At 34.5% G+C, this 9,674-nt stretch overlaps 1 long non-coding RNA gene across 50 annotated transcripts in view; it reads left to right on the forward strand.

The window, feature by feature from the left end:
- LOC103351270 (uncharacterized) overlaps positions 1-9,674 on the forward strand; it is a 235,567-nt gene that overhangs the window by 89,071 nt on the left and 136,822 nt on the right. The gene's annotated exons all lie outside the window — the stretch shown is intronic.

Here is a 9,674-nt window from a genome sequence, read left to right on the forward strand (position 1 = left end):
TTGAAAAGATTTATGTATTTGTTGGAAAGGTAGAGTTACAGAGAAGCAGAAACAGAGAGAGAGAAAGAGAGGTCTTCCATATGCTGGTTCACTTCCTAAATGGCTGCAATGGCCAGAGCTGGGCCAATCTGATGCCAGGAGCCAGGAGCTTCTTCCGGGTCTTCCACATGGCTGCAGGGGCCCAAGGACTTGGGCCATCATCTATGGCTTTCCCAGGCCACAGCAGCGAGCTAGACCAGAAGTGGAGCAGCCAGGACTTGAACCAGCACATATATGGGATGCTGACACTGCAGGCAATGGCTTTATCTACTATTCCACAATGCCGGCCCCCTTTTGTATGTCTTGAAATCAGGTATTGTTATGCCTCTGGGTTTGTTTTTGATGTATAAGATTGCTTTAGATACTCAGGGGCTCTTGTGTTTCCATATGAATTTTAGCATAATTTTTTCTAAATCTGCAAATAATATCATTGTTATTTTGATTGGGATCTCATTAAATCTGTAAATTGCTTTTGGTAGTATGGACATTTTGATTATATTGATTCTACCAATCCATGAACATGAAAGATTTTTCCATTTTTTAATGTCTTATTTCTTTAATGTTTTGTAATTTTCATCATAGAAATCTTTGACATCCTTGGTTAAATTTATTCCAAGGTATTTAATTCATTTGGTGCTATCATGAATGGAACTGCTCTAAGAGTTTTTCAGCCATGGCATTGTCTATATACAAAGGGTATGCATTTTTCTGTGTTGATTTTATATCTTGCCACTTTGCCAAACTTTTCTGTGAGTTCCAATAATCTCTAAGTGGAGTCTTTGATCCCCTATATATAGAATCACGTCATATGCAAATAGGGATAGTTTGATGTCTTCTTTTCGAATTTTTTTCCTTTTGCTTTATTTTTCTTGCCTAAAGGCTTGGCTAAAACTTTCAGGACTATATCAAGTAGCAATGTTGAGATCATTGTCTGGTTTCAGGTCTCAGTGGGAATGCTTCCAGCTTTTCCCCATTCAAAAGGATATATACTGTGGGTTTGTCATAAATTGCCTTGTGTTGAGGAATGTGCCTTCTGTACACAATTTGCTTACAGTTTTCATCATGAAAGGATAATGTATGTTATCATATGATTTCTCTGCATCTATTGAGATAACCATATGGTTTTTGTCTTCAATTTGTTAATGTGACATATAGCATTTATTGATTTATGAATGTTAAACCATCCCTGCATACCAGAGATAAATCCCATTTGGTCCTGGGGAATGAGCTTTCGGATTTGTTTTTGGATTTGATTAGCTGATATTTTGTTGAGGACTTTTGCATCTATATCAGGAATATTGGGCTATAGTTCTCTTTCTCTGTTGTATCATTTTCTGGTTTAAGAATTAAGCTGATGCAGGCTTCATAGAATGATTTGGAAGAATTCCCTCCCTTTGAATTATTTTTGAGTAGCTTGAGAAGAATTGGAGTTAGTTCTTCCATAAATGTTTGGTAGATTTCAGTACTGAAGTTGCCCAGTCCTGGGTTTTTCTTTGTTGGGAGTGTCTTTATTACTGTTTCAATTTCATTTCACTGATCTTTTGTATTTTTTAAATTTTGTTTATTCTCAAATTTAAATTTTTTCTTTCCTCCTAATTTGGGGTTTGGTGTGTTAGTTTTCTAGGTCCCTGAGATGCACTGATAGCTCATTTGTTTGGTACCTTTTCAATTTCTTGATGTAGGAACCGACTGCTAAAAACTTTCCTCTTAAAACTGCTTTTGCTCTATCCCATAAGTTTTGATATGTTGTACTGTCATCTTCATTTGTCTCCAGAATTTTTTTAATTTCTTTTTTGATTTTCTCAATAACCCACTGTTCAACTAGGAGCATGTTGTGCAGTCTCCACGTGTTTACATATGTTCTAGAGATTCTTGAGTTGTTGATTTCCAGCTTCATTCCATTGTGGTCAGAGAAGATTCATGGTATGATTTTAATTTTTTTGAATTTGCTGAGACTTGCTTTATGGCCTTAGCATATGGTCTATCCTAGAAAAATTTCCATGCACTGGTGAGAAGAATGTGTATTATGCAAATGTTGGGGAAAAGTTCTGTAGATATCAGCTATGTATCCCACTTCCCATGTTGGATCATTCTCTCCCTTTTTTATTCTATCAGTTAGTATTAGCAGACACTAGTCTTGTTCGTGTGATCCCTTTGACTCTTAGACCTATCAGTATGGTCCATTGTGAACTGAAATTGATCACTTGGACTAGTGATATGGCTTTGGTACATGCAACCTTGATGGGATTTTATTGGAATCCTCTGGCACATTTCTAACTCCACCATTTTGGGCAAGTCCAATTGAGGATGTCCCAAACTGTACATCTCCTCCCTCTCTTATTCCCACTCTTATATTTAACAGTGATCACTTTTCAGTTAAATTTAAACACCTAAGAATAATTGTGTGTTAATTACAGAGTTTAACCAATAGTATTAACTAGAACAAATGAATGATCTGACAGACATTTCAGGTACCAATTGACCACTATTTATGGGATTATTTCAGAATCTAACTCCTGTGCCATTGATAATATATCTATTTTAATTCCACTACTATACTGCTTTGATAACTATTGCTTTATAGTAAATTTTGAAATCAGAAAGTGTGTATCAAGTGAGTTTTTTCATTTTCAATATTGTTTTGGGTATTTGAGGGGATCTATGATTCTTATGAATTTCAGGATTTTCATAGGAAATAAATTGAGTCTGTAGATTATTTTGTATAGTACTGCCATCTTAAGATATCTTTCCCATAAATATGGGATATCCTACCATTTCAATATATATTTACTTTCAGTAGTATTTAGGAATATTAAGTATACAAGTCCTGCATCTCCTTGGTTAAACTTATTCCTAGTTACTTCATCATCTTGATGATATTTAAATGGAATTGTTTGATTGATTTCACTTTCCAGATTATTTATTACACATCTATAGAAATGAAACTGATTATTGTGTGTTGATCTAGTCATCTTCAAGTTCATTAAATTCATTTTTAACTCCAATATGCTTTGTAACTTTTATAGTTTTCTATATATAATGCACTGTGAACAAAAAATTCTACTTGTTACTTTCCAATTTCATACTTTAATTTCTTTTACTTCCATCACTGCTATTGCTAAAGCTTTCAGTAAAATGTTTAATAGAAATGATGAGGAGCAGCCATCTTGTCTTGTTTTTGATTTTAAGGGAATAACTTTGTCTTTTCCATTGAGCTTCATGATAACTGTATTTTCTTACATGACAGTATGCTAATTAAATTCCCTTCTAGTCTTAGTTTGTTGAGTGTTTTATCATAAAAGGATAATAGATTTTGTGAAATTATGTGCTACATAAGTTAATATTACCATGTGGTCTTCTTTTCCATTCCATTAATGTGATATATTATATGATTTTCAGATTTTTGATCTACCTTTGCATGCCTGGGGTAAATATTATTTGTGTACAGAAGCCAGTTGGGCTCTATTCATTTTTCTTCCCCCTCCCCTCCCCTCCCCTCTCCTCCCTTCTCCTTCTCTTTTTCCTTTTCCATTTCCTTTTCCTTTTTCTTTTTCTTTCTTTTTGCTTCATGGTATGATAATCTCAATTGACATATTTTCAGTTTTACTGATTGTTTTATTCTGTTGCACAAATCTGCTTGAAAACCTATATATTTTTAAATTTCATTTATTCACTAATACATTTGTCAGAATTACAATTTCCATTTGGATGTTTTTTAATATGTATCTCTTTATATATATATATATATTATATATTTGAGAGATTCATTCTCCTGATTTTAATTTTTTGTGGATGTTTTCTTTAGAACTTTGATCATATTTAAGATAGTTTATTACAGGTTTTGTTTTTCAAGTCCAATGACTGGGATTTCTCCTAGACATTTTCTACTAATTTCTTTTTGCATGTGAACAGGTTTTTTTCAAATTTCCTTGAAAACTGGATAAGAGTATTATAATGTGGCCATTCTAGAAACCAGATTTTCTTCTCTCTTTAGTGTTTCTTGTTGTGAGACTACCCAAGCCTGGGGAAACAGACAAACCATTGCACTAGATTGTCAAGCAGTCATAGGACAAATCAAAACCCACAATCACAGCTCTCTGAAAGCAAGTTCTGTGTTGGTTTCTAGGACCTAGTAACCAGTGTTAAAAGTGGGAGGTTGCTGTTTTCACGGCAACTTGCATTAGTCTGGTAGGGTTGCCATAACAAATTATGACACTATAGGTGGCTTAAAGAGCAGAAGGTTATTTTCTCATAGTTATGTAGATTTTAAGTCCATAATCAAGATACTCGCATGTTTTTTTCCCTTCTGAAGCTTCTTGCCTTGGTTTCAGTTAGCTTCCTCTTGCTGAGCCCTTTCATCACTTTTTTTGTGTGTGTGTATTCCTGGTGTTTCTTTAGTGTGTAAATTTTCTATTCCTTTAAGCACACCAAATGGATTGGAGCCCGCACATCTGACCATTTAATCTTAATTATGTGTTCAAAAACACCAGAATAGTATATTTACCGCAAATTATGAATCCACATTGATATACCATTATCACATAAGGCCCATAGTTTACATTGGAGTTCTTCCTCAGTGTTGGACATTCGGTGGATTTGTGTGTTTTTGGCAACAATTTGACATTTCTATATGGATGATCACTCATCAGTGAACAAAGACATTATTTCCTTGCTCCCAACCAGTATACCTTTCATCTCCTTTCCTCTTTTCACTGCACAAGCCAGGAAGGACTTCTAGTTCAATATGGAAAAGCAATGGTGTGGGGGTCATCTCTGCCTTGTTCCTAATATTAATGGGAAAGATTCTAGTGTCTTACTATTAAATATAAAATTCATTTCCTGCTGTCCCATTTTAAGTGGTGACAGGCCTTCATATTTTAATTGCTATATTAAGGCGATTATCCTTAAGGAAAGTTTCAATATATTAGAATTTAAGTGTGACTTTTTGTTATTTTCTTTTTTTTTTTGTTTAGCTTATTGATGAACAGCTAGAATGTTTTTCACCATGGCTCATAATTTTACATACCCACATACAATGGACAAAGATTCTAGTTCCTCTAAGTGCTCACCAGTACTTGTTAATTTTCTTTCTATATTATAGCCATCTACTGGCTATATATGATATATGATTTAAGTGATATATGATTTTGGTTTTGGTTTGCACTTCCCTAAGTGTCGCTCCCCCACTCGCAGAGGAACGACATGGACGCTGTTTTCTTTCCTCGGTCCTTCCCGGATTTGCTGCCGCTCCCCCGCCTCCGCGGAGGAGCGGCACCCCCGCCACTCCCCCACTTTCATGGAGGAGCAGCACCAACGAGCTCTCCGACTGACTCTCTCAGGGGGCCCCGCATGTTGTCTCTCTCCCCCTTTTACAGTCCTCTCCCACCAATCCGTGCTCCACTGCCCGCGTGCTGAGCACGCTGCTTTCCTCCAATCAGAGGTTGGCTCAGGAATCAGCTAATTGACGAAGCATCTGTGTAAGATTTGTTCACTCCCTCTCAGCACCATATGGTGGGAGATCACATGCATAGAGTTAGTTTCAGTCCACAGTCTCAGTACTTATTTGTCTTCCTGGCACCCCGCCATGTTGCGGGAGATGGACCCTGCTCCCCACACCTAAGGAATAGTGGTGTTAAAAATATTATATGTGGTTATTGGTCATATATTACTTGGAGAAATGTCTACTTAAGTATTTTATCCATTATTTCAATTGTCTTTATTGTAGACTTGTTAACAATCAGTTGGATATTTTGGATATTATACCTGTTATGTGTACAATACCTGTTATATGTACAAATAATTTTTAATTTTGATGAATTACAAAATATGTGGTTTTCTTTTTGTTTCTGATGCTTTTGCTATCATATCTAGAAATAAATTGCAAGAAACAAGGTTATAAACATTTACTTCCTAAATTTAGGTCTTTAGTTCATGCTAAGTAAATTTATGTATATGACAGCATTTTGTCCTTTTTTGAAGCTATCATAAATGGAACTATTTACTTAATTTTACTTTCAAGCTCCTCCTTGCTAGCATCTAGATAGACAACTGATTACTATGTTGGTCTAGACTCTTGAGACTTTGCAGAATTCATTCATATCTCTAACATGTTTTTTTGTGGATTTTTTGCAATATTCTCATCTATATTCTCTGATTATTCTATGTCATGCACAAATATAGTTTAACTTCCTGATTTCTGATTTGGATTATTTTATTCATTTTTTCATGTTACTACTTTTTATTGCCTAATTGCTTTGGCTAGAACTTCAACTACAATGCTGAATTAAAGTGGTGAATCAGGCATCTTGTCCTTTTCCTGATCTTAGGGTAAATGTTTTCAGTTTATCATGATTGAGTATGATAATAGTTGTGGGTTTTTCATAAATGCCCTCTTTCCTTTTTTTTCTAGTTTTTTTTTCTCTAGAAAATATAAAATGTGTTAGATTTTCAAATGTTTTCCTTTTGGCACCCATTAAAAGTGATCATGTGGTTTCTTTCTCTCATTGAAATTAAGTAATGTTTAATTAGCTTGAATTATATATGTTAAACCACCTTGAATTTCTGAGATAAATCCTGAACGTGATGTAAATATGATACTGGATTAGGATAATGCTGACTTCACAGAATGTTAGGAAGTACCTCTTTTTCTTCTTTTTTTTTCTCTGAAGAGTTTGAGAAGAATTTGTGGTAATTCTTTAAATATCTGTTGGAATTCACCAGTGAAGTAATCTTGTTTGGGACTTTCTTTGGGAATTTTTTTGTTACTGATTCAATCTGTATAGTTTTTATAGACTGGTCTGATTTTCTGTCTTCTTGATTGAGTTTTGACATTTTTTGTATTTCATGATATTTCCCTGTTTCATCTAGGTTACCTATTTTTAATGTACATAGTATAAAAATCTTTTATTTCTGTAATATCCCATTTTCAAATTTCTGATTTCAGTATTACTCTCCATTTTTTCTTGGTTAGCCTAGCTAAATATGTCAATCTTGTTATTTCATTAAAACCCATTTTTAGCTGTATTAGCTTTCTGTTTTACTATTCTAGATTTCATTTATTTCTAAATTTCATTTATTTTCTTATGCTAGTGGTTGTGTTTAGTATGCTCTTTTCCCTCTAATTGCAGAAAATGTGAAGTTACTGACTTAGCGTCTTATTTTAATGTAGGTTTTTTTTTTTCATGAAAAGCTGCAACTAAAATGTTTATTTTAGTACAAAATTATTTTTTAAGTTTCTTTTTTTAAACTTTTATTTAGTAAATATAAATTTCCAAAGTACAGCTTATGGATTACAATGGCTCCGCCCCCATTAACTTCCCTCCTACCCACAGCCCTCTCAACTCCCACTCCCTCTCCAATTCCATTCACATCAAGATTCATTTTCAAGCCTCTTTATATACAGAAGATCAATTTAGCATATATTAAGTAAAGATTTCAACAGTTTGCACTCACACAGAACATAAAGTGTAAAATACTGTTTGAGTTATAGTTATAGCATTAATTCACATTGGACAACAAATTAAGGACAGAGATGAGATCCTATATGAGGAGTAAGTGCACAGTGACTCCTGTTGTTGACTTAACAAATTGACACTCTTGTTTATGACATCAGTAATCTCCCTAGGCTCTAGTCATGAGTTGCCAAGGCTATGGAAGCCTTTTGAGTTCGCTGACTTTGATCTTATTTAGACAAGGTCATAGTCAAAGTGGAAGTTCTCTCCTCCTTTCAGAGAAAGGTACCTCCTTCATTGATGGCCTGTTCTTTCCACTGGGATCTCACTTGCAGAGATCTTTCATTTAGGTCCTTTTTTTTTGCCAGAGTATCTTGGCTTTCCTTGCCTAAAATACTCTCATGGGCTCTTCAGCCAGATCTGAATGCCTTAAGGGCTGATTCTGATGCCAGAGTGCTGTTTAGGACATCTGCCATTCTATGAGTCTGCTGTGTATCCTGCTTCCCATGTTGGATCATTCTCTCCCTTTTTTATTCTATCAGTATTAGCAGATACTAGTCTTGTTTATGGGATCCCTTTGACTCTTAGACCTATCAGTACCTAACAGTACCTTTACTTTTGTTCATTGTTGCTTCATATGGGTTTGAGCTCTTGTCTAACGTACTATTACTTAACCTTGACACACTTTTTTTAGTATTTCTTCAGAGAGTCTTCTTGTGAAAAACTACCACAGATTTTTTTCCCTGTGAAAATCTAATTTGTCTTGATTTTTTGAAAAATACATTTAACATAGAATTTTTTCATGTGTGCCCACTGAAGTCTGTATATATTGGTTTTATAGGTCAAACAATGTTCTCAGTTTCTCTAAATGTATAGATCTAAGAAAATAAGAAAAAGAAACAAATGCCCTCCTCTCTCAGTTTCTTGGCTGCTTGGTTCGTTGTTGGGATACTTCTTAAGTGTTTGATTAGGCCATTTATAGTTTACACTATACTTCACTTTAAAGAGAGGTTTAAGGTCAGCCACAATCAAAATCTTAGGTTAACTCTTATGTCTCTCAAGCATGTTGCCATCCCTAAGCATGGGCACAGCCATTTAAATTTCATGGTATATATATAGGAATTTTACAAAGTCCTTATCCCCCTTGCTATATACTTCTTTAGCTTCTTCCTTCCAAGACTGTGGTCCATTTACTGCTTGCCCAATTTATTGTTCCCTATTCCAATCATATTCACTGATATACTTGTAATTTCCTTTAAATGATCCCAACAAACCACCTGGAAGATTTCTTTAGATATGAGCAAGTTCTGGGGCTGATGAAACAAAGGCAGCTCCTTCATTAATCCCTTAGAGAAGAATCAAAGGATATGCTAAAACACACAATCACATCTATTTAGAAGAATATTTTTATTGCCCCATTTGGCACATGCATTCTGGAATACAGGTCACCATATACACAGCATCAGTAAGCATGCCCCTGGTTGAAAGTTTTTAAAAAAATAGGTTACATTGTTCAGGGAATGTTGATTCTGATTGTTTGGGGGGACTTTACTCATGGTTTCAGCAGAGGAAACAAGTTTTTGAATTCCCTATTCCAAAATTTTCAGGGATCTCAGTGTTTTCATTTTTTTGGGAGGCCAGAGAAGCTCACACTTTTTTAATGTGGTAAAATATACAATAAAATATACCATTTTCAATTTTTTTGTATGTATAATAAAAATGATGTATAAATAACACCACTATACACTTCCAGAATTTTTCATCATCCTCAAGTATTCATTATTCAGCTACTCACTATTCATTGGGAAAATATTCTTCATTGCCCACCCCAGGTTCTTAGAACCATCATTCCTGCTTTCTAACACTATGGATTTGACTAGTCCATGTAACTCATGTAAGTGGAATCATACAATACAGTAGTTCCCACTTATATATGGTTTCACTTTTTGTGGTCTTGATTACCCATGGTCAACTGTGATCTGAAGATCTTAAATGAAAAATCGCAGAAGATAAATATCATTCAATGTTTTCAGGAGAAAAAGACCACATTTATGTAATCATTATTTATGATACTATAAAGCCTATATTATATTATTGTTAATCTATTACTAAACCTAATTTATAAATGTGAGATGTATGTATATATAGAAGTGTACAAAGGGCTCATTACTACCTGGGTTTCAG

Source organism: Oryctolagus cuniculus, chromosome 12 (assembly GCF_964237555.1).
Source record: "Oryctolagus cuniculus chromosome 12, mOryCun1.1, whole genome shotgun sequence".
In the NCBI taxonomy this organism is placed as follows: Eukaryota; Metazoa; Chordata; class Mammalia; order Lagomorpha; family Leporidae; genus Oryctolagus; species Oryctolagus cuniculus.